The sequence below is a fragment of the Lutjanus erythropterus genome, chromosome 6, assembly GCF_056507025.1.
Source record: "Lutjanus erythropterus isolate fLutEry1 chromosome 6, fLutEry1.hap2, whole genome shotgun sequence".
In the NCBI taxonomy this organism is placed as follows: Eukaryota; Metazoa; Chordata; class Actinopteri; order Lutjaniformes; family Lutjanidae; genus Lutjanus; species Lutjanus erythropterus.
In genome coordinates this window covers 41,805,501-41,823,799 of record NC_139322.1, presented here as the reverse complement: position 1 = coordinate 41,823,799, position 18,299 = coordinate 41,805,501, and the positions used below count along the sequence as shown (strand labels likewise).

Below are 18,299 nucleotides of genomic sequence, written 5' to 3'. Positions count from 1 at the left end.
GGAACGGAACGGAAAGAGGAGCAAGACAAAGCCTGACAAAAATGCAGCCAGGTTTGCACTTTGGACAGTCAGACAGAGAGGGAATATTGCCCCATTTTGAGCGGTCCTATATGCCCCTTTGAGTGTGCCAGCTGTTTTCCTTCCGGGTTTTCAGCCCGTCCTCAGCGAGAGTCTGGAGGCGCCTGAGTCTCCCTGGTGCTCGGTAGCCTGCGCCCTACAGCCGGGACTCATCCTATCCGCGAAGCCACTGCCTGTATAGAGCCTGTGAGAGTGTCGGGGGTGTTGGGGGCCAGGGGCAGGGGCAGGGGCGTGGCCCGGGAGTTTGGCGCACGCTAAGCCAAGCCGGGCTTACCGTGAGGCCGGGGACTGGGACGACAGACATCTTGGCTGGCGCGGAGGAGAGGGGCTGTACTTACTCGGGTTTCTCTTCAAAGCGCACAAGTCTTTCGCCTTTTACTAAAGACTTCCGTGGAGAGGAACACCAATGAGTTGAACCCATTTTTGGCAGGCTTTGCCCTTTGGCTGAGCCTTGCGCACTTGTGAAAAGCAAAGCAAAACAAAGCAAAGCAAAGCAGCTGTCCTTCAAGTGGGCTCAGAGCCCAGCCATGGAGAACTTGGGCAGAGGTGCTAAGCAGCGGCCCCCTCTGGTGCGCAGTTGAAACGGCTTCACCGCGGCCGGTGAGGACTGTTCCGGGAGGTGGGGTGGGGCAGCAAGGGACTGGGTGGTCATCGCTTCTCGGCCTTTTGGCTAAGATCAAGTGTAGTATCTGTTCTTATCAGTTTAATATCTGATACGTCCCCTATAAGGGGACAACATATTAAAGGGATTTTTAGCACCGGGAGCTGAAAAAGGGGCTCGCTCCGTTCACTCCACGCATCGACCCGGTATTGCAGTGCCGCCGGGAACGGTGCACCTTCCTTCTGCCTTGTGGAAAAGCAAAACGCCAGTGCAGATTGAGGGCTCCGTGGCTCAACCGCAAGCCCGGAGACCGAAAAAGACCGGGGTTCAAAGTGGACGGCACCGCGGCCTGAACAGCGTCCTTAACGCCGCCTTGGCTCGCTGGCGTCCCTGCGGACTCGCGCTCTGAAACTACTGCATTTGAGCCTTGACGGCTGGGGAGGGGGAGGGAGCGCGGCTCGGAACGGAACGGAAAGAGGAGCAAGACAAAGCCTGACAAAAATGCAGCCAGGTTTGCACTTTGGACAGTCAGACAGAGAGGGAATATTGCCCCATTTTGAGCGGTCCTATATGCCCCTTTGAGTGTGCCGGCTGTTTTCCTTCCGGGTTTTCAGCCCATCCTCAGCGAGAGTCTGGAGGCGCCTGAGTCTCCCTGGTGCTCGGTAGCCTGCGCCCTACAGCCGGGACTCATCCTATCCGCGAAGCCACTGCCTGTATAGAGCCTGTGAGAGTGTCGGGGGTGTTGGGGGCCAGGGGCAGGGGCAGGGGCGTGGCCCGGGAGTTTGGCGCACGCTAAGCCAAGCCGGGCTTACCCTGAGGCCGGGGACTGGGACGACAGAGGTCTTGGCTGGCGCGGAGGAGAGGGGCTGTACTTACTCGGGTTTCTCTTCAAAGCGCACAAGTCTTTCGCCTTTTACTAAAGACTTCCGTGGAGAGGAACACCAATGAGTTGAACCCATTTTTGGCAGGCTTTGCCCTTTGGCTGAGCCTTGCGCACTTGTGAAAAGCAAAGCAAAGCAAAGCAGCTGTCCTTCAAGTGGGCTCAGAGCCCAGCCATGGAGCCCTTGGGCGGAGGTGCTAAGCAGCGGCCCCCTCTGGTGCGCAGTTGAAACGGCTTCACCGTGGCCGGTGAGGACTGTTCCGGGAGGTGGGGTGGGGCAGCAAGGGGCTGGGGGGTCATCGCTTCTCGGCCTTTTGGCTAAGATCAAGTGTAGTATCTGTTCTTATCAGTTTAATATCTGATACGTCCCCTATAAGGGGACAACATATTAAAGGGATTTTTAGCACCGGGAGCTGAAAAAGGGGCTCGCTCCGTTCACTCCACGCATCGACCCGGTATTGCAGTGCCGCCGGGAACGGTGCACCCTCCTCCTGCCTTGTGGAAAAGCAAAACGCCAGTGCAGATTGAGGGCTCCGTGGCTCAACCGCAAGCCCGGAGACCGAAAAAGACCGGGGTTCAAAGTGGACGGCACCGCGGCCTGAACAGCGTCCTTAACGCCGCCTTGGCTCGCTGGCGTCCCTGCGGACTCGCGCTCTGAAACTACTGCATTTGAGCCTTGACGGCTGGGGAGGGGGAGGGAGCGCGGCTCGGAACGGAACGGAACGGAAAGAGGAGCAAGACAAAGCCTGACAAAAATGCAGCCAGGTTTGCACTTTGGACAGTCAGACAGAGAGGGAATATTGCCCCATTTTGAGCGGTCCTATATGCCCCTTTGAGTGTGCCGGCTGTTTTCCTTCCGGGTTTTCAGCCCGTCCTCAGCGAGAGTCTGGAGGCGCCTGAGTCTCCCTGGTGCTCGGTAGCCTGCGCCCTACAGCCGGGACTCATCCTATCCGCGAAGCCACTGCCTGTATAGAGCCTGTGAGAGTGTCGGGGGTGTTGGGGGCCAGGGGCAGGGGCAGGGGCGTGGCCCGGGAGTTTGGCGCACGCTAAGCCAAGCCGGGCTTACCGTGAGGCCGGGGACTGGGACGACAGACGTCTTGGCTGGCGCGGAGGAGAGGGGCTGTACTTACTCGGGTTTCTCTTCAAAGCGCACAAGTCTTTCGCCTTTTACTAAAGACTTCCGTGGAGAGGAACACCAATGAGTTGAACCCATTTTTGGCAGGCTTTGCCCTTTGGCTGAGCCTTGCGCACTTGTGAAAAGCAAAGCAAAGCAAAGCAAAGCAAAGCAGCTGTCCTTCAAGTGGGCTCAGAGCCCAGCCATGGAGCCCTTGGGCGGAGGTGCTAAGCAGCGGCCCCCTCTGGTGCGCAGTTGAAACGGCTTCACCGCGGCCGGTGAGGACTGTTCCGGGAGGTGGGGTGGGGCAGCAAGGGGCTGGGGGGTCATCGCTTCTCGGCCTTTTGGCTAAGATCAAGTGTAGTATCTGTTCTTATCAGTTTAATATCTGATACGTCCCCTATAAGGGGACAACATATTAAAGGGATTTTTAGCACCGGGAGCTGAAAAAGGGGCTCGCTCCGTTCACTCCACGCATCGACCCGGTATTGCAGTGCCGCCGGGAACGGTGCACCCTCCTCCTGCCTTGTGGAAAAGCAAAACGCCAGTGCAGATTGAGGGCTCCGTGGCTCAACCGCAAGCCCGGAGACCGAAAAAGACCGGGGTTCAAAGTGGACGGCACCGCGGCCTGAACAGCGTCCTTAACGCCGCCTTGGCTCGCTGGCGTCCCTGCGGACTCGCGCTCTGAAACTACTGCATTTGAGCCTTGACGGCTGGGGAGGGGGAGGGAGCGCGGCTCGGAACGGAACGGAACGGAAAGAGGAGCAAGACAAAGCCTGACAAAAATGCAGCCAGGTTTGCACTTTGGACAGTCAGACAGAGAGGGAATATTGCCCCATTTTGAGCGGTCCTATATGCCCCTTTGAGTGTGCCGGCTGTTTTCCTTCCGGGTTTTCAGCCCGTCCTCAGCGAGAGTCTGGAGGCGCCTGAGTCTCCCTGGTGCTCGGTAGCCTGCGCCCTACAGCCGGGACTCATCCTATCCGCGAAGCCACTGCCTGTATAGAGCCTGTGAGAGTGTCGGGGGTGTTGGGGGCCAGGGGCAGGGGCAGGGGCGTGGCCCGGGAGTTTGGCGCACGCTAAGCCAAGCCGGGCTTACCGTGAGGCCGGGGACTGGGACGACAGACGTCTTGGCTGGCGCGGAGGAGAGGGGCTGTACTTACTCGGGTTTCTCTTCAAAGCGCACAAGTCTTTCGCCTTTTACTAAAGACTTCCGTGGAGAGGAACACCAATGAGTTGAACCCATTTTTGGCAGGCTTTGCCCTTTGGCTGAGCCTTGCGCACTTGTGAAAAGCAAAGCAAAGCAAAGCAAAGCAAAGCAGCTGTCCTTCAAGTGGGCTCAGAGCCCAGCCATGGAGCCCTTGGGCGGAGGTGCTAAGCAGCGGCCCCCTCTGGTGCGCAGTTGAAACGGCTTCACCGCGGCCGGTGAGGACTGTTCCGGGAGGTGGGGTGGGGCAGCAAGGGGCTGGGGGGTCATCGCTTCTCGGCCTTTTGGCTAAGATCAAGTGTAGTATCTGTTCTTATCAGTTTAATATCTGATACGTCCCCTATAAGGGGACAACATATTAAAGGGATTTTTAGCACCGGGAGCTGAAAAAGGGGCTCGCTCCGTTCACTCCACGCATCGACCCGGTATTGCAGTGCCGCCGGGAACGGTGCACCCTCCTCCTGCCTTGTGGAAAAGCAAAAACGCCAGTGCAGATTGAGGGCTCCGTGGCTCAACCGCAAGCCCGGAGACCGAAAAAGACCGGGGTTCAAAGTGGACGGCACCGCGGCCTGAACAGCGTCCTTAACGCCGCCTTGGCTCGCTGGCGTCCCTGCGGACTCGCGCTCTGAAACTACTGCATTTGAGCCTTGACGGCTGGGGAGGGGGAGGGAGCGCGGCTCGGAACGGAACGGAACGGAAAGAGGAGCAAGACAAAGCCTGACAAAAATGCAGCCAGGTTTGCACTTTGGACAGTCAGACAGAGAGGGAATATTGCCCCATTTTGAGCGGTCCTATATGCCCCTTTGAGTGTGCCGGCTGTTTTCCTTCCGGGTTTTCAGCCCGTCCTCAGCGAGAGTCTGGAGGTGCCTGAGTCTCCCTGGTGCTCGGTAGCCTGCGCCCTACAGCCGGGACTCATCCTATCCGCGAAGCCACTGCCTGTATAGAGCCTGTGAGAGTGTCGGGGGTGTTGGGGGCCAGGGGCAGGGGCAGGGGCGTGGCCCGGGAGTTTGGCGCACGCTAAGCCAAGCCGGGCTTACCGTGAGGCCGGGGACTGGGACGACAGACATCTTGGCTGGCGCGGAGGAGAGGGGCTGTACTTACTCGGGTTTCTCTTCAAAGCGCACAAGTCTTTCGCCTTTTACTAAAGACTTCCGTGGAGAGGAACACCAATGAGTTGAACCCATTTTTGGCAGGCTTTGCCCTTTGGCTGAGCCTTGCGCACTTGTGAAAAGCAAAGCAAAGCAAAGCAAAGCAAAGCAAAGCAGCTGTCCTTCAAGTGGGCTCAGAGCCCAGCCATGGAGCCCTTGGGCGGAGGTGCTAAGCAGCGGCCCCCTCTGGTGCGCAGTTGAAACGGCTTCACCGCGGCCGGTGAGGACTGTTCCGGGAGGTGGGGTGGGGCAGCAAGGGGCTGGGGGGTCATCGCTTCTCGGCCTTTTGGCTAAGATCAAGTGTAGTATCTGTTCTTATCAGTTTAATATCTGATACGTCCCCTATAAGGGGACAACATATTAAAGGGATTTTTAGCACCGGGAGCTGAAAAAGGGGCTCGCTCCGTTCACTCCACGCATCGACCCGGTATTGCAGTGCCGCCGGGAACGGTGCACCCTCCTCCTGCCTTGTGGAAAAGCAAAACGCCAGTGCAGATTGAGGGCTCCGTGGCTCAACCGCAAGCCCGGAGACCGAAAAAGACCGGGGTTCAAAGTGGACGGCACCGCGGCCTGAACAGCGTCCTTAACGCCGCCTTGGCTCGCTGGCGTCCCTGCGGACTCGCGCTCTGAAACTACTGCATTTGAGCCTTGACGGCTGGGGAGGGGGAGGGAGCGCGGCTCGGAACGGAACGGAACGGAAAGAGGAGCAAGACAAAGCCTGACAAAAATGCAGCCAGGTTTGCACTTTGGACAGTCAGACAGAGAGGGAATATTGCCCCATTTTGAGCGGTCCTATATGCCCCTTTGAGTGTGCCAGCTGTTTTCCTTCCGGGTTTTCAGCCCGTCCTCAGCGAGAGTCTGGAGGCGCCTGAGTCTCCCTGGTGCTCGGTAGCCTGCGCCCTACAGCCGGGACTCATCCTATCCGCGAAGCCACTGCCTGTATAGAGCCTGTGAGAGTGTCGGGGGTGTTGGGGGCCAGGGGCAGGGGCAGGGGCGTGGCCCGGGAGTTTGGCGCACGCTAAGCCAAGCCGGGCTTACCGTGAGGCCGGGGACTGGGACGACAGACATCTTGGCTGGCGCGGAGGAGAGGGGCTGTACTTACTCGGGTTTCTCTTCAAAGCGCACAAGTCTTTCGCCTTTTACTAAAGACTTCCGTGGAGAGGAACACCAATGAGTTGAACCCATTTTTGGCAGGCTTTGCCCTTTGGCTGAGCCTTGCGCACTTGTGAAAAGCAAAGCAAAACAAAGCAAAGCAAAGCAGCTGTCCTTCAAGTGGGCTCAGAGCCCAGCCATGGAGAACTTGGGCAGAGGTGCTAAGCAGCGGCCCCCTCTGGTGCGCAGTTGAAACGGCTTCACCGCGGCCGGTGAGGACTGTTCCGGGAGGTGGGGTGGGGCAGCAAGGGACTGGGTGGTCATCGCTTCTCGGCCTTTTGGCTAAGATCAAGTGTAGTATCTGTTCTTATCAGTTTAATATCTGATACGTCCCCTATAAGGGGACAACATATTAAAGGGATTTTTAGCACCGGGAGCTGAAAAAGGGGCTCGCTCCGTTCACTCCACGCATCGACCCGGTATTGCAGTGCCGCCGGGAACGGTGCACCTTCCTTCTGCCTTGTGGAAAAGCAAAACGCCAGTGCAGATTGAGGGCTCCGTGGCTCAACCGCAAGCCCGGAGACCGAAAAAGACCGGGGTTCAAAGTGGACGGCACCGCGGCCTGAACAGCGTCCTTAACGCCGCCTTGGCTCGCTGGCGTCCCTGCGGACTCGCGCTCTGAAACTACTGCATTTGAGCCTTGACGGCTGGGGAGGGGGAGGGAGCGCGGCTCGGAACGGAACGGAAAGAGGAGCAAGACAAAGCCTGACAAAAATGCAGCCAGGTTTGCACTTTGGACAGTCAGACAGAGAGGGAATATTGCCCCATTTTGAGCGGTCCTATATGCCCCTTTGAGTGTGCCGGCTGTTTTCCTTCCGGGTTTTCAGCCCATCCTCAGCGAGAGTCTGGAGGCGCCTGAGTCTCCCTGGTGCTCGGTAGCCTGCGCCCTACAGCCGGGACTCATCCTATCCGCGAAGCCACTGCCTGTATAGAGCCTGTGAGAGTGTCGGGGGTGTTGGGGGCCAGGGGCAGGGGCAGGGGCGTGGCCCGGGAGTTTGGCGCACGCTAAGCCAAGCCGGGCTTACCCTGAGGCCGGGGACTGGGACGACAGAGGTCTTGGCTGGCGCGGAGGAGAGGGGCTGTACTTACTCGGGTTTCTCTTCAAAGCGCACAAGTCTTTCGCCTTTTACTAAAGACTTCCGTGGAGAGGAACACCAATGAGTTGAACCCATTTTTGGCAGGCTTTGCCCTTTGGCTGAGCCTTGCGCACTTGTGAAAAGCAAAGCAAAGCAAAGCAGCTGTCCTTCAAGTGGGCTCAGAGCCCAGCCATGGAGCCCTTGGGCGGAGGTGCTAAGCAGCGGCCCCCTCTGGTGCGCAGTTGAAACGGCTTCACCGTGGCCGGTGAGGACTGTTCCGGGAGGTGGGGTGGGGCAGCAAGGGGCTGGGGGGTCATCGCTTCTCGGCCTTTTGGCTAAGATCAAGTGTAGTATCTGTTCTTATCAGTTTAATATCTGATACGTCCCCTATAAGGGGACAACATATTAAAGGGATTTTTAGCACCGGGAGCTGAAAAAGGGGCTCGCTCCGTTCACTCCACGCATCGACCCGGTATTGCAGTGCCGCCGGGAACGGTGCACCCTCCTCCTGCCTTGTGGAAAAGCAAAACGCCAGTGCAGATTGAGGGCTCCGTGGCTCAACCGCAAGCCCGGAGACCGAAAAAGACCGGGGTTCAAAGTGGACGGCACCGCGGCCTGAACAGCGTCCTTAACGCCGCCTTGGCTCGCTGGCGTCCCTGCGGACTCGCGCTCTGAAACTACTGCATTTGAGCCTTGACGGCTGGGGAGGGGGAGGGAGCGCGGCTCGGAACGGAACGGAACGGAAAGAGGAGCAAGACAAAGCCTGACAAAAATGCAGCCAGGTTTGCACTTTGGACAGTCAGACAGAGAGGGAATATTGCCCCATTTTGAGCGGTCCTATATGCCCCTTTGAGTGTGCCGGCTGTTTTCCTTCCGGGTTTTCAGCCCGTCCTCAGCGAGAGTCTGGAGGCGCCTGAGTCTCCCTGGTGCTCGGTAGCCTGCGCCCTACAGCCGGGACTCATCCTATCCGCGAAGCCACTGCCTGTATAGAGCCTGTGAGAGTGTCGGGGGTGTTGGGGGCCAGGGGCAGGGGCAGGGGCGTGGCCCGGGAGTTTGGCGCACGCTAAGCCAAGCCGGGCTTACCGTGAGGCCGGGGACTGGGACGACAGACGTCTTGGCTGGCGCGGAGGAGAGGGGCTGTACTTACTCGGGTTTCTCTTCAAAGCGCACAAGTCTTTCGCCTTTTACTAAAGACTTCCGTGGAGAGGAACACCAATGAGTTGAACCCATTTTTGGCAGGCTTTGCCCTTTGGCTGAGCCTTGCGCACTTGTGAAAAGCAAAGCAAAGCAAAGCAAAGCAAAGCAGCTGTCCTTCAAGTGGGCTCAGAGCCCAGCCATGGAGCCCTTGGGCGGAGGTGCTAAGCAGCGGCCCCCTCTGGTGCGCAGTTGAAACGGCTTCACCGCGGCCGGTGAGGACTGTTCCGGGAGGTGGGGTGGGGCAGCAAGGGGCTGGGGGGTCATCGCTTCTCGGCCTTTTGGCTAAGATCAAGTGTAGTATCTGTTCTTATCAGTTTAATATCTGATACGTCCCCTATAAGGGGACAACATATTAAAGGGATTTTTAGCACCGGGAGCTGAAAAAGGGGCTCGCTCCGTTCACTCCACGCATCGACCCGGTATTGCAGTGCCGCCGGGAACGGTGCACCCTCCTCCTGCCTTGTGGAAAAGCAAAACGCCAGTGCAGATTGAGGGCTCCGTGGCTCAACCGCAAGCCCGGAGACCGAAAAAGACCGGGGTTCAAAGTGGACGGCACCGCGGCCTGAACAGCGTCCTTAACGCCGCCTTGGCTCGCTGGCGTCCCTGCGGACTCGCGCTCTGAAACTACTGCATTTGAGCCTTGACGGCTGGGGAGGGGGAGGGAGCGCGGCTCGGAACGGAACGGAACGGAAAGAGGAGCAAGACAAAGCCTGACAAAAATGCAGCCAGGTTTGCACTTTGGACAGTCAGACAGAGAGGGAATATTGCCCCATTTTGAGCGGTCCTATATGCCCCTTTGAGTGTGCCGGCTGTTTTCCTTCCGGGTTTTCAGCCCGTCCTCAGCGAGAGTCTGGAGGCGCCTGAGTCTCCCTGGTGCTCGGTAGCCTGCGCCCTACAGCCGGGACTCATCCTATCCGCGAAGCCACTGCCTGTATAGAGCCTGTGAGAGTGTCGGGGGTGTTGGGGGCCAGGGGCAGGGGCAGGGGCGTGGCCCGGGAGTTTGGCGCACGCTAAGCCAAGCCGGGCTTACCGTGAGGCCGGGGACTGGGACGACAGACGTCTTGGCTGGCGCGGAGGAGAGGGGCTGTACTTACTCGGGTTTCTCTTCAAAGCGCACAAGTCTTTCGCCTTTTACTAAAGACTTCCGTGGAGAGGAACACCAATGAGTTGAACCCATTTTTGGCAGGCTTTGCCCTTTGGCTGAGCCTTGCGCACTTGTGAAAAGCAAAGCAAAGCAAAGCAAAGCAAAGCAGCTGTCCTTCAAGTGGGCTCAGAGCCCAGCCATGGAGCCCTTGGGCGGAGGTGCTAAGCAGCGGCCCCCTCTGGTGCGCAGTTGAAACGGCTTCACCGCGGCCGGTGAGGACTGTTCCGGGAGGTGGGGTGGGGCAGCAAGGGGCTGGGGGGTCATCGCTTCTCGGCCTTTTGGCTAAGATCAAGTGTAGTATCTGTTCTTATCAGTTTAATATCTGATACGTCCCCTATAAGGGGACAACATATTAAAGGGATTTTTAGCACCGGGAGCTGAAAAAGGGGCTCGCTCCGTTCACTCCACGCATCGACCCGGTATTGCAGTGCCGCCGGGAACGGTGCACCCTCCTCCTGCCTTGTGGAAAAGCAAAAACGCCAGTGCAGATTGAGGGCTCCGTGGCTCAACCGCAAGCCCGGAGACCGAAAAAGACCGGGGTTCAAAGTGGACGGCACCGCGGCCTGAACAGCGTCCTTAACGCCGCCTTGGCTCGCTGGCGTCCCTGCGGACTCGCGCTCTGAAACTACTGCATTTGAGCCTTGACGGCTGGGGAGGGGGAGGGAGCGCGGCTCGGAACGGAACGGAACGGAAAGAGGAGCAAGACAAAGCCTGACAAAAATGCAGCCAGGTTTGCACTTTGGACAGTCAGACAGAGAGGGAATATTGCCCCATTTTGAGCGGTCCTATATGCCCCTTTGAGTGTGCCGGCTGTTTTCCTTCCGGGTTTTCAGCCCGTCCTCAGCGAGAGTCTGGAGGCGCCTGAGTCTCCCTGGTGCTCGGTAGCCTGCGCCCTACAGCCGGGACTCATCCTATCCGCGAAGCCACTGCCTGTATAGAGCCTGTGAGAGTGTCGGGGGTGTTGGGGGCCAGGGGCAGGGGCAGGGGCGTGGCCCGGGAGTTTGGCGCACGCTAAGCCAAGCCGGGCTTACCGTGAGGCCGGGGACTGGGACGACAGACATCTTGGCTGGCGCGGAGGAGAGGGGCTGTACTTACTCGGGTTTCTCTTCAAAGCGCACAAGTCTTTCGCCTTTTACTAAAGACTTCCGTGGAGAGGAACACCAATGAGTTGAACCCATTTTTGGCAGGCTTTGCCCTTTGGCTGAGCCTTGCGCACTTGTGAAAAGCAAAGCAAAGCAAAGCAAAGCAAAGCAAAGCAGCTGTCCTTCAAGTGGGCTCAGAGCCCAGCCATGGAGCCCTTGGGCGGAGGTGCTAAGCAGCGGCCCCCTCTGGTGCGCAGTTGAAACGGCTTCACCGCGGCCGGTGAGGACTGTTCCGGGAGGTGGGGTGGGGCAGCAAGGGGCTGGGGGGTCATCGCTTCTCGGCCTTTTGGCTAAGATCAAGTGTAGTATCTGTTCTTATCAGTTTAATATCTGATACGTCCCCTATAAGGGGACAACATATTAAAGGGATTTTTAGCACCGGGAGCTGAAAAAGGGGCTCGCTCCGTTCACTCCACGCATCGACCCGGTATTGCAGTGCCGCCGGGAACGGTGCACCTTCCTCCTGCCTTGTGGAAAAGCAAAACGCCAGTGCAGATTGAGGGCTCCGTGGCTCAACCGCAAGCCCGGAGACCGAAAAAGACCGGGGTTCAAAGTGGACGGCACCGCGGCCTGAACAGCGTCCTTAACGCCGCCTTGGCTCGCTGGCGTCCCTGCGGACTCGCGCTCTGAAACTACTGCATTTGAGCCTTGACGGCTGGGGAGGGGGAGGGAGCGCGGCTCGGAACGGAACGGAAAGAGGAGCAAGACAAAGCCTGACAAAAATGCAGCCAGGTTTGCACTTTGGACAGTCAGACAGAGAGGGAATATTGCCCCATTTTGAGCGGTCCTATATGCCCCTTTGAGTGTGCCGGCTGTTTTCCTTCCGGGTTTTCAGCCCATCCTCAGCGAGAGTCTGGAGGCGCCTGAGTCTCCCTGGTGCTCGGTAGCCTGCGCCCTACAGCCGGGACTCATCCTATCCGCGAAGCCACTGCCTGTATAGAGCCTGTGAGAGTGTCGGGGGTGTTGGGGGCCAGGGGCAGGGGCAGGGGCGTGGCCCGGGAGTTTGGCGCACGCTAAGCCAAGCCGGGCTTACCGTGAGGCCGGGGACTGGGACGACAGAGGTCTTGGCTGGCGCGGAGGAGAGGGGCTGTACTTACTCGGGTTTCTCTTCAAAGCGCACAAGTCTTTCGCCTTTTACTAAAGACTTCCGTGGAGAGGAACACCAATGAGTTGAACCCATTTTTGGCAGGCTTTGCCCTTTGGCTGAGCCTTGCGCACTTGTGAAAAGCAAAGCAAAGCAAAGCAGCTGTCCTTCAAGTGGGCTCAGAGCCCAGCCATGGAGCCCTTGGGCGGAGGTGCTAAGCAGCGGCCCCCTCTGGTGCGCAGTTGAAACGGCTTCACCGCGGCCGGTGAGGACTGTTCCGGGAGGTGGGGTGGGGCAGCAAGGGGCTGGGGGGTCATCGCTTCTCGGCCTTTTGGCTAAGATCAAGTGTAGTATCTGTTCTTATCAGTTTAATATCTGATACGTCCCCTATAAGGGGACAACATATTAAAGGGATTTTTAGCACCGGGAGCTGAAAAAGGGGCTCGCTCCGTTCACTCCACGCATCGACCCGGTATTGCAGTGCCGCCGGGAACGGTGCACCCTCCTCCTGCCTTGTGGAAAAGCAAAACGCCAGTGCAGATTGAGGGCTCCGTGGCTCAACCGCAAGCCCGGAGACCGAAAAAGACCGGGGTTCAAAGTGGACAGCACCGCGGCCTGAACAGCGTCCTTAACGCCGCCTTGGCTCGCTGGCGTCCCTGCGGACTCGCGCTCTGAAACTACTGCATTTGAGCCTTGACGGCTGGGGAGGGGGAGGGAGCGCGGCTCGGAACGGAACGGAACGGAAAGAGGAGCAAGACAAAGCCTGACAAAAATGCAGCCAGGTTTGCACTTTGGACAGTCAGACAGAGAGGGAATATTGCCCCATTTTGAGCGGTCCTATATGCCCCTTTGAGTGTGCCGGCTGTTTTCCTTCCGGGTTTTCAGCCCGTCCTCAGCGAGAGTCTGGAGGCGCCTGAGTCTCCCTGGTGCTCGGTAGCCTGCGCCCTACAGCCGGGACTCATCCTATCCGCGAAGCCACTGCCTGTATAGAGCCTGTGAGAGTGTCGGGGGTGTTGGGGGCCAGGGGCAGGGGCAGGGGCGTGGCCCGGGAGTTTGGCGCACGCTAAGCCAAGCCGGGCTTACCGTGAGGCCGGGGACTGGGACGACAGACGTCTTGGCTGGCGCGGAGGAGAGGGGCTGTACTTACTCGGGTTTCTCTTCAAAGCGCACAAGTCTTTCGCCTTTTACTAAAGACTTCCGTGGAGAGGAACACCAATGAGTTGAACCCATTTTTGGCAGGCTTTGCCCTTTGGCTGAGCCTTGCGCACTTGTGAAAAGCAAAGCAAAGCAAAGCAAAGCAAAGCAAAGCAAAGCAAAGCAAAGCAGCTGTCCTTCAAGTGGGCTCAGAGCCCAGCCATGGAGCCCTTGGGCGGAGGTGCTAAGCAGCGGCCCCCTCTGGTGCGCAGTTGAAACGGCTTCACCGCGGCCGGTGAGGACTGTTCCGGGAGGTGGGGTGGGGCAGCAAGGGGCTGGGGGGTCATCGCTTCTCGGCCTTTTGGCTAAGATCAAGTGTAGTATCTGTTCTTATCAGTTTAATATCTGATACGTCCCCTATAAGGGGACAACATATTAAAGGGATTTTTAGCACCGGGAGCTGAAAAAGGGGCTCGCTCCGTTCACTCCACGCATCGACCCGGTATTGCAGTGCCGCCGGGAACGGTGCACCTTCCTCCTGCCTTGTGGAAAAGCAAAACGCCAGTGCAGATTGAGGGCTCCGTGGCTCAACCGCAAGCCCGGAGACCGAAAAAGACCGGGGTTCAAAGTGGACGGCACCGCGGCCTGAACAGCGTCCTTAACGCCGCCTTGGCTCGCTGGCGTCCCTGCGGACTCGCGCTCTGAAACTACTGCATTTGAGCCTTGACGGCTGGGGAGGGGGAGGGAGCGCGGCTCGGAACGGAACGGAAAGAGGAGCAAGACAAAGCCTGACAAAAATGCAGCCAGGTTTGCACTTTGGACAGTCAGACAGAGAGGGAATATTGCCCCATTTTGAGCGGTCCTATATGCCCCTTTGAGTGTGCCGGCTGTTTTCCTTCCGGGTTTTCAGCCCATCCTCAGCGAGAGTCTGGAGGCGCCTGAGTCTCCCTGGTGCTCGGTAGCCTGCGCCCTACAGCCGGGACTCATCCTATCCGCGAAGCCACTGCCTGTATAGAGCCTGTGAGAGTGTCGGGGGTGTTGGGGGCCAGGGGCAGGGGCAGGGGCGTGGCCCGGGAGTTTGGCGCACGCTAAGCCAAGCCGGGCTTACCGTGAGGCCGGGGACTGGGACGACAGAGGTCTTGGCTGGCGCGGAGGAGAGGGGCTGTACTTACTCGGGTTTCTCTTCAAAGCGCACAAGTCTTTCGCCTTTTACTAAAGACTTCCGTGGAGAGGAACACCAATGAGTTGAACCCATTTTTGGCAGGCTTTGCCCTTTGGCTGAGCCTTGCGCACTTGTGAAAAGCAAAGCAAAGCAAAGCAGCTGTCCTTCAAGTGGGTTCAGAGCCCAGCCATGGAGCCCTTGGGCGGAGGTGCTAAGCAGCGGCCCCCTCTGGTGCGCAGTTGAAACGGCTTCACCGCGGCCGGTGAGGACTGTTCCGGGAGGTGGGGTGGGGCAGCAAGGGGCTGGGGGGTCATCGCTTCTCGGCCTTTTGGCTAAGATCAAGTGTAGTATCTGTTCTTATCAGTTTAATATCTGATACGTCCCCTATAAGGGGACAACATATTAAAGGGATTTTTAGCACCGGGAGCTGAAAAAGGGACTCGCGCTCTGAAACTACTGCATTTGAGCCTTGACGGCTGGGGAGGGGGAGGGAGCGCGGCTCGGAACGGAACGGAAAGAGGAGCAAGACAAAGCCTGACAAAAATGCAGCCAGGTTTGCACTTTGGACAGTCAGACAGAGAGGGAATATTGCCCCATTTTGAGCGGTCCTATATGCCCCTTTGAGTGTGCCGGCTGTTTTCCTTCCGGGTTTTCAGCCCATCCTCAGCGAGAGTCTGGAGGCGCCTGAGTCTCCCTGGTGCTCGGTAGCCTGCGCCCTACAGCCGGGACTCATCCTATCCGCGAAGCCACTGCCTGTATAGAGCCTGTGAGAGTGTCGGGGGTGTTGGGGGCCAGGGGCAGGGGCAGGGGCAGTGGCAGGGGCAGGGGCAGGGGCGTGGCCCGGGAGTTTGGCGCACGCTAAGCCAAGCCGGGCTTACCGTGAGGCCGGGGACTGGGACGACAGAGGTCTTGGCTGGCGCGGAGGAGAGGGGCTGTACTTACTCGGGTTTCTCTTCAAAGCGCACAAGTCTTTCGCCTTTTACTAAAGACTTCCGTGGAGAGGAACACCAATGAGTTGAACCCATTTTTGGCAGGCTTTGCCCTTTGGCTGAGCCTTGCGCACTTGTGAAAAGCAAAGCAAAGCAAAGCAGCTGTCCTTCAAGTGGGCTCAGAGCCCAGCCATGGAGCCCTTGGGCGGAGGTGCTAAGCAGCGGCCCCCTCTGGTGCGCAGTTGAAACGGCTTCACCGCGGCCGGTGAGGACTGTTCCGGGAGGTGGGGTGGGGCAGCAAGGGGCTGGGGGGTCATCGCTTCTCGGCCTTTTGGCTAAGATCAAGTGTAGTATCTGTTCTTATCAGTTTAATATCTGATACGTCCCCTATAAGGGGACAACATATTAAAGGGATTTTTAGCACCGGGAGCTGAAAAAGGGGCTCGCTCCGTTCACTCCACGCATCGACCCGGTATTGCAGTGCCGCCGGGAACGGTGCACCCTCCTCCTGCCTTGTGGAAAAGCAAAACGCCAGTGCAGATTGAGGGCTCCGTGGCTCAACCGCAAGCCCGGAGACCGAAAAAGACCGGGGTTCAAAGTGGACGGCACCGCGGCCTGAACAGCGTCCTTAACGCCGCCTTGGCTCGCTGGCGTCCCTGCGGACTCGCGCTCTGAAACTACTGCATTTGAGCCTTGACGGCTGGGGAGGGGGAGGGAGCGCGGCTCGGAACGGAACGGAACGGAAAGAGGAGCAAGACAAAGCCTGACAAAAATGCAGCCAGGTTTGCACTTTGGACAGTCAGACAGAGAGGGAATATTGCCCCATTTTGAGCGGTCCTATATGCCCCTTTGAGTGTGCCGGCTGTTTTCCTTCCGGGTTTTCAGCCCGTCCTCAGCGAGAGTCTGGAGGCGCCTGAGTCTCCCTGGTGCTCGGTAGCCTGCGCCCTACAGCCGGGACTCATCCTATCCGCGAAGCCACTGCCTGTATAGAGCCTGTGAGAGTGTCGGGGGTGTTGGGGGCCAGGGGCAGGGGCAGGGGCGTGGCCCGGGAGTTTGGCGCACGCTAAGCCAAGCCGGGCTTACCGTGAGGCCGGGGACTGGGACGACAGACATCTTGGCTGGCGCGGAGGAGAGGGGCTGTACTTACTCGGGTTTCTCTTCAAAGCGCACAAGTCTTTCGCCTTTTACTAAAGACTTCCGTGGAGAGGAACACCAATGAGTTGAACCCATTTTTGGCAGGCTTTGCCCTTTGGCTGAGCCTTGCGCACTTGTGAAAAGCAAAGCAAAGCAAAGCAAAGCAAAGCAAAGCAGCTGTCCTTCAAGTGGGCTCAGAGCCCAGCCATGGAGCCCTTGGGCAGAGGTGCTAAGCAGCGGCCCCCTCTGGTGCGCAGTTGAAACGGCTTCACCGCGGCCGGTGAGGACTGTTCCGGGAGGTGGGGTGGGGCAGCAAGGGGCTGGGTGGTCATCGCTTCTCGGCCTTTTGGCTAAGATCAAGTGTAGTATCTGTTCTTATCAGTTTAATATCTGATACGTCCCCTATAAGGGGACAACATATTAAAGGGATTTTTAGCACCGGGAGCTGAAAAAGGGGCTCGCTCCATTCACTCCACGCATCGACCCGGTATTGCAGTGCCGCCGGGAACGGTGCACCTTCCTCCTGCCTTGTGGAAAAGCAAAACACCAGTGCAGATTGAGGGCTCCGTGGCTCAACCGCAAGCCCGGAGACCGAAAAAGACCGGGGTTCAAAGTGGACGGCACCGCGGCCTGAACAGCGTCCTTAACGCCGCCTTGGCTCGCTGGCGTCCCTGTGGACTCGCGCTCTGAAACTACTGCATTTGAGCCTTGACGGCTGGGGAGGGGGAGGGAGCGCGACTCGGAACGGAACGTAAAGAGGAGCAAGACAAAGCCTGACAAAAATGCAGCCAGGTTTGCACTTTGGACAGTCAGACAGAGAGGGAATATTGCCCCATTTTGAGCGGTCCTATATGCCCCTTTGAGTGTGCCGGCTGTTTTCCTTCCGGGTTTTCAGCCCATCCTCAGCGAGAGTCTGGAGGCGCCTGAGTCTCCCTGGTGCTCGGTAGCCTGCGCCCTACAGCCGGGACTCATCCTATCCGCGAAGCCACTGCCTGTATAGAGCCTGTGAGAGTGTCGGGGGTGTTGGGGGCCAGGGGCAGGGGCAGGGGCGTGGCCCGGGAGTTTGGCGCACGCTAAGCCAAGCCGGGCTTACCGTGAGGCCGGGGACTGGGACGACAGAGGTCTTGGCTGGCGCGGAGGAGAGGGGCTGTACTTACTCGGGTTTCTCTTCAAAGCGCACAAGTCTTTCGCCTTTTACTAAAGACTTCCGTGGAGAGGAACACCAATGAGTTGAACCCATTTTTGGCAGGCTTTGCCCTTTGGCTGAGCCTTGCGCACTTGTGAAAAGCAAAGCAAAGCAAAGCAGCTGTCCTTCAAGTGGGCTCAGAGCCCAGCCATGGAGCCCTTGGGCGGAGGTGCTAAGCAGCGGCCCCCTCTGGTGCGCAGTTGAAACGGCTTCACCGCGGCCGGTGAGGACTGTTCCGGGAGGTGGGGTGGGGCAGCAAGGGGCTGGGGGGTCATCGCTTCTCGGCCTTTTGGCTAAGATCAAGTGTAGTATCTGTTCTTATCAGTTTAATATCTGATACGTCCCCTATAAGGGGACAACATATTAAAGGGATTTTTAGCACCGGGAGCTGAAAAAGGGGCTCGCTCCGTTCACTCCACGCATCGACCCGGTATTGCAGTGCCGCCGGGAACGGTGCACCCTCCTCCTGCCTTGTGGAAAAGCAAAACGCCAGTGCAGATTGAGGGCTCCGTGGCTCAACCGCAAGCCCGGAGACCGAAAAAGACCGGGGTTCAAAGTGGACGGCACCGCGGCCTGAACAGCGTCCTTAACGCCGCCTTGGCTCGCTGGCGTCCCTGCGGACTCGCGCTCTGAAACTACTGCATTTGAGCCTTGACGGCTGGGGAGGGGGAGGGAGCGCGGCTCGGAACGGAACGGAACGGAAAGAGGAGCAAGACAAAGCCTGACAAAAATGCAGCCAGGTTTGCACTTTGGACAGTCAGACAGAGAGGGAATATTGCCCCATTTTGAGCGGTGCTATATGCCCCTTTGAGTGTGCCGGCTGTTTTCCTTCCGGGTTTTCAGCCCGTCCTCAGCGAGAGTCTGGAGGCGCCTGAGTCTCCCTGGTGCTCGGTAGCCTGCGCCCTACAGCCGGGACTCATCCTATCCGCGAAGC

General features: G+C 58.5%; 31 non-coding genes and 1 pseudogene across 31 annotated transcripts; all 32 read left to right on the top strand.

The window, feature by feature from the left end:
- Window positions 1-412: 412 nt before the first annotated feature.
- LOC146326119 (U5 spliceosomal RNA) lies at window positions 413-527 on the top strand. Its single transcript, XR_014771093.1, has one exon. It is a non-coding gene; the product is annotated as a U5 spliceosomal RNA (small nuclear RNA).
- A 201-nt stretch (window positions 528-728) lies between these two features.
- Window positions 729-919, top strand: LOC146326118 (U2 spliceosomal RNA). The gene has a single exon (XR_014770884.1). It is a non-coding gene; the product is annotated as a U2 spliceosomal RNA (small nuclear RNA).
- Window positions 920-1,551: 632 nt separating this feature from the next.
- On the top strand, window positions 1,552-1,666 carry LOC146326117 (U5 spliceosomal RNA). Its single transcript, XR_014771092.1, has one exon. It is a non-coding gene; the product is annotated as a U5 spliceosomal RNA (small nuclear RNA).
- Window positions 1,667-1,857: 191 nt separating this feature from the next.
- LOC146326116 (U2 spliceosomal RNA) lies at window positions 1,858-2,048 on the top strand. The gene has a single exon (XR_014770817.1). It is a non-coding gene; the product is annotated as a U2 spliceosomal RNA (small nuclear RNA).
- A 637-nt stretch (window positions 2,049-2,685) lies between these two features.
- Window positions 2,686-2,800, top strand: LOC146326115 (U5 spliceosomal RNA). Its single transcript, XR_014771091.1, has one exon. It is a non-coding gene; the product is annotated as a U5 spliceosomal RNA (small nuclear RNA).
- A 201-nt stretch (window positions 2,801-3,001) lies between these two features.
- Window positions 3,002-3,192, top strand: LOC146326114 (U2 spliceosomal RNA). The gene has a single exon (XR_014770816.1). It is a non-coding gene; the product is annotated as a U2 spliceosomal RNA (small nuclear RNA).
- A 637-nt stretch (window positions 3,193-3,829) lies between these two features.
- Window positions 3,830-3,944, top strand: LOC146326113 (U5 spliceosomal RNA). Its single transcript, XR_014771090.1, has one exon. It is a non-coding gene; the product is annotated as a U5 spliceosomal RNA (small nuclear RNA).
- Window positions 3,945-4,145: 201 nt separating this feature from the next.
- On the top strand, window positions 4,146-4,336 carry LOC146326112 (U2 spliceosomal RNA). Its single transcript, XR_014770815.1, has one exon. It is a non-coding gene; the product is annotated as a U2 spliceosomal RNA (small nuclear RNA).
- A 638-nt stretch (window positions 4,337-4,974) lies between these two features.
- LOC146326111 (U5 spliceosomal RNA) lies at window positions 4,975-5,089 on the top strand. The gene has a single exon (XR_014771089.1). It is a non-coding gene; the product is annotated as a U5 spliceosomal RNA (small nuclear RNA).
- A 206-nt stretch (window positions 5,090-5,295) lies between these two features.
- LOC146326110 (U2 spliceosomal RNA) lies at window positions 5,296-5,486 on the top strand. The gene has a single exon (XR_014770813.1). It is a non-coding gene; the product is annotated as a U2 spliceosomal RNA (small nuclear RNA).
- Window positions 5,487-6,123: 637 nt separating this feature from the next.
- On the top strand, window positions 6,124-6,238 carry LOC146326109 (U5 spliceosomal RNA). The gene has a single exon (XR_014771088.1). It is a non-coding gene; the product is annotated as a U5 spliceosomal RNA (small nuclear RNA).
- Window positions 6,239-6,439: 201 nt separating this feature from the next.
- Window positions 6,440-6,630, top strand: LOC146326108 (U2 spliceosomal RNA). Its single transcript, XR_014770883.1, has one exon. It is a non-coding gene; the product is annotated as a U2 spliceosomal RNA (small nuclear RNA).
- Window positions 6,631-7,262: 632 nt separating this feature from the next.
- On the top strand, window positions 7,263-7,377 carry LOC146326107 (U5 spliceosomal RNA). The gene has a single exon (XR_014771087.1). It is a non-coding gene; the product is annotated as a U5 spliceosomal RNA (small nuclear RNA).
- A 191-nt stretch (window positions 7,378-7,568) lies between these two features.
- Window positions 7,569-7,759, top strand: LOC146326106 (U2 spliceosomal RNA). Its single transcript, XR_014770812.1, has one exon. It is a non-coding gene; the product is annotated as a U2 spliceosomal RNA (small nuclear RNA).
- A 637-nt stretch (window positions 7,760-8,396) lies between these two features.
- Window positions 8,397-8,511, top strand: LOC146326105 (U5 spliceosomal RNA). Its single transcript, XR_014771085.1, has one exon. It is a non-coding gene; the product is annotated as a U5 spliceosomal RNA (small nuclear RNA).
- Window positions 8,512-8,712: 201 nt separating this feature from the next.
- Window positions 8,713-8,903, top strand: LOC146326104 (U2 spliceosomal RNA). Its single transcript, XR_014770811.1, has one exon. It is a non-coding gene; the product is annotated as a U2 spliceosomal RNA (small nuclear RNA).
- A 637-nt stretch (window positions 8,904-9,540) lies between these two features.
- Window positions 9,541-9,655, top strand: LOC146326103 (U5 spliceosomal RNA). Its single transcript, XR_014771084.1, has one exon. It is a non-coding gene; the product is annotated as a U5 spliceosomal RNA (small nuclear RNA).
- A 201-nt stretch (window positions 9,656-9,856) lies between these two features.
- LOC146326102 (U2 spliceosomal RNA) lies at window positions 9,857-10,047 on the top strand. Its single transcript, XR_014770810.1, has one exon. It is a non-coding gene; the product is annotated as a U2 spliceosomal RNA (small nuclear RNA).
- Window positions 10,048-10,685: 638 nt separating this feature from the next.
- Window positions 10,686-10,800, top strand: LOC146326101 (U5 spliceosomal RNA). Its single transcript, XR_014771083.1, has one exon. It is a non-coding gene; the product is annotated as a U5 spliceosomal RNA (small nuclear RNA).
- Window positions 10,801-11,006: 206 nt separating this feature from the next.
- Window positions 11,007-11,197, top strand: LOC146326100 (U2 spliceosomal RNA). Its single transcript, XR_014770882.1, has one exon. It is a non-coding gene; the product is annotated as a U2 spliceosomal RNA (small nuclear RNA).
- Window positions 11,198-11,829: 632 nt separating this feature from the next.
- LOC146326099 (U5 spliceosomal RNA) lies at window positions 11,830-11,944 on the top strand. Its single transcript, XR_014771082.1, has one exon. It is a non-coding gene; the product is annotated as a U5 spliceosomal RNA (small nuclear RNA).
- A 191-nt stretch (window positions 11,945-12,135) lies between these two features.
- LOC146326098 (U2 spliceosomal RNA) lies at window positions 12,136-12,326 on the top strand. Its single transcript, XR_014770809.1, has one exon. It is a non-coding gene; the product is annotated as a U2 spliceosomal RNA (small nuclear RNA).
- A 637-nt stretch (window positions 12,327-12,963) lies between these two features.
- Window positions 12,964-13,078, top strand: LOC146326097 (U5 spliceosomal RNA). The gene has a single exon (XR_014771081.1). It is a non-coding gene; the product is annotated as a U5 spliceosomal RNA (small nuclear RNA).
- A 221-nt stretch (window positions 13,079-13,299) lies between these two features.
- Window positions 13,300-13,490, top strand: LOC146326096 (U2 spliceosomal RNA). Its single transcript, XR_014770880.1, has one exon. It is a non-coding gene; the product is annotated as a U2 spliceosomal RNA (small nuclear RNA).
- A 632-nt stretch (window positions 13,491-14,122) lies between these two features.
- LOC146326095 (U5 spliceosomal RNA) lies at window positions 14,123-14,237 on the top strand. Its single transcript, XR_014771079.1, has one exon. It is a non-coding gene; the product is annotated as a U5 spliceosomal RNA (small nuclear RNA).
- Window positions 14,238-14,428: 191 nt separating this feature from the next.
- LOC146326094 (U2 spliceosomal RNA) lies at window positions 14,429-14,574 on the top strand (annotated as a pseudogene).
- A 480-nt stretch (window positions 14,575-15,054) lies between these two features.
- Window positions 15,055-15,169, top strand: LOC146326093 (U5 spliceosomal RNA). The gene has a single exon (XR_014771077.1). It is a non-coding gene; the product is annotated as a U5 spliceosomal RNA (small nuclear RNA).
- Window positions 15,170-15,360: 191 nt separating this feature from the next.
- Window positions 15,361-15,551, top strand: LOC146326092 (U2 spliceosomal RNA). The gene has a single exon (XR_014770808.1). It is a non-coding gene; the product is annotated as a U2 spliceosomal RNA (small nuclear RNA).
- A 637-nt stretch (window positions 15,552-16,188) lies between these two features.
- Window positions 16,189-16,303, top strand: LOC146326091 (U5 spliceosomal RNA). Its single transcript, XR_014771076.1, has one exon. It is a non-coding gene; the product is annotated as a U5 spliceosomal RNA (small nuclear RNA).
- Window positions 16,304-16,509: 206 nt separating this feature from the next.
- LOC146326090 (U2 spliceosomal RNA) lies at window positions 16,510-16,700 on the top strand. The gene has a single exon (XR_014770759.1). It is a non-coding gene; the product is annotated as a U2 spliceosomal RNA (small nuclear RNA).
- Window positions 16,701-17,332: 632 nt separating this feature from the next.
- LOC146326089 (U5 spliceosomal RNA) lies at window positions 17,333-17,447 on the top strand. The gene has a single exon (XR_014771075.1). It is a non-coding gene; the product is annotated as a U5 spliceosomal RNA (small nuclear RNA).
- Window positions 17,448-17,638: 191 nt separating this feature from the next.
- Window positions 17,639-17,829, top strand: LOC146326088 (U2 spliceosomal RNA). Its single transcript, XR_014770807.1, has one exon. It is a non-coding gene; the product is annotated as a U2 spliceosomal RNA (small nuclear RNA).
- Window positions 17,830-18,299: the final 470 nt, after the last annotated feature.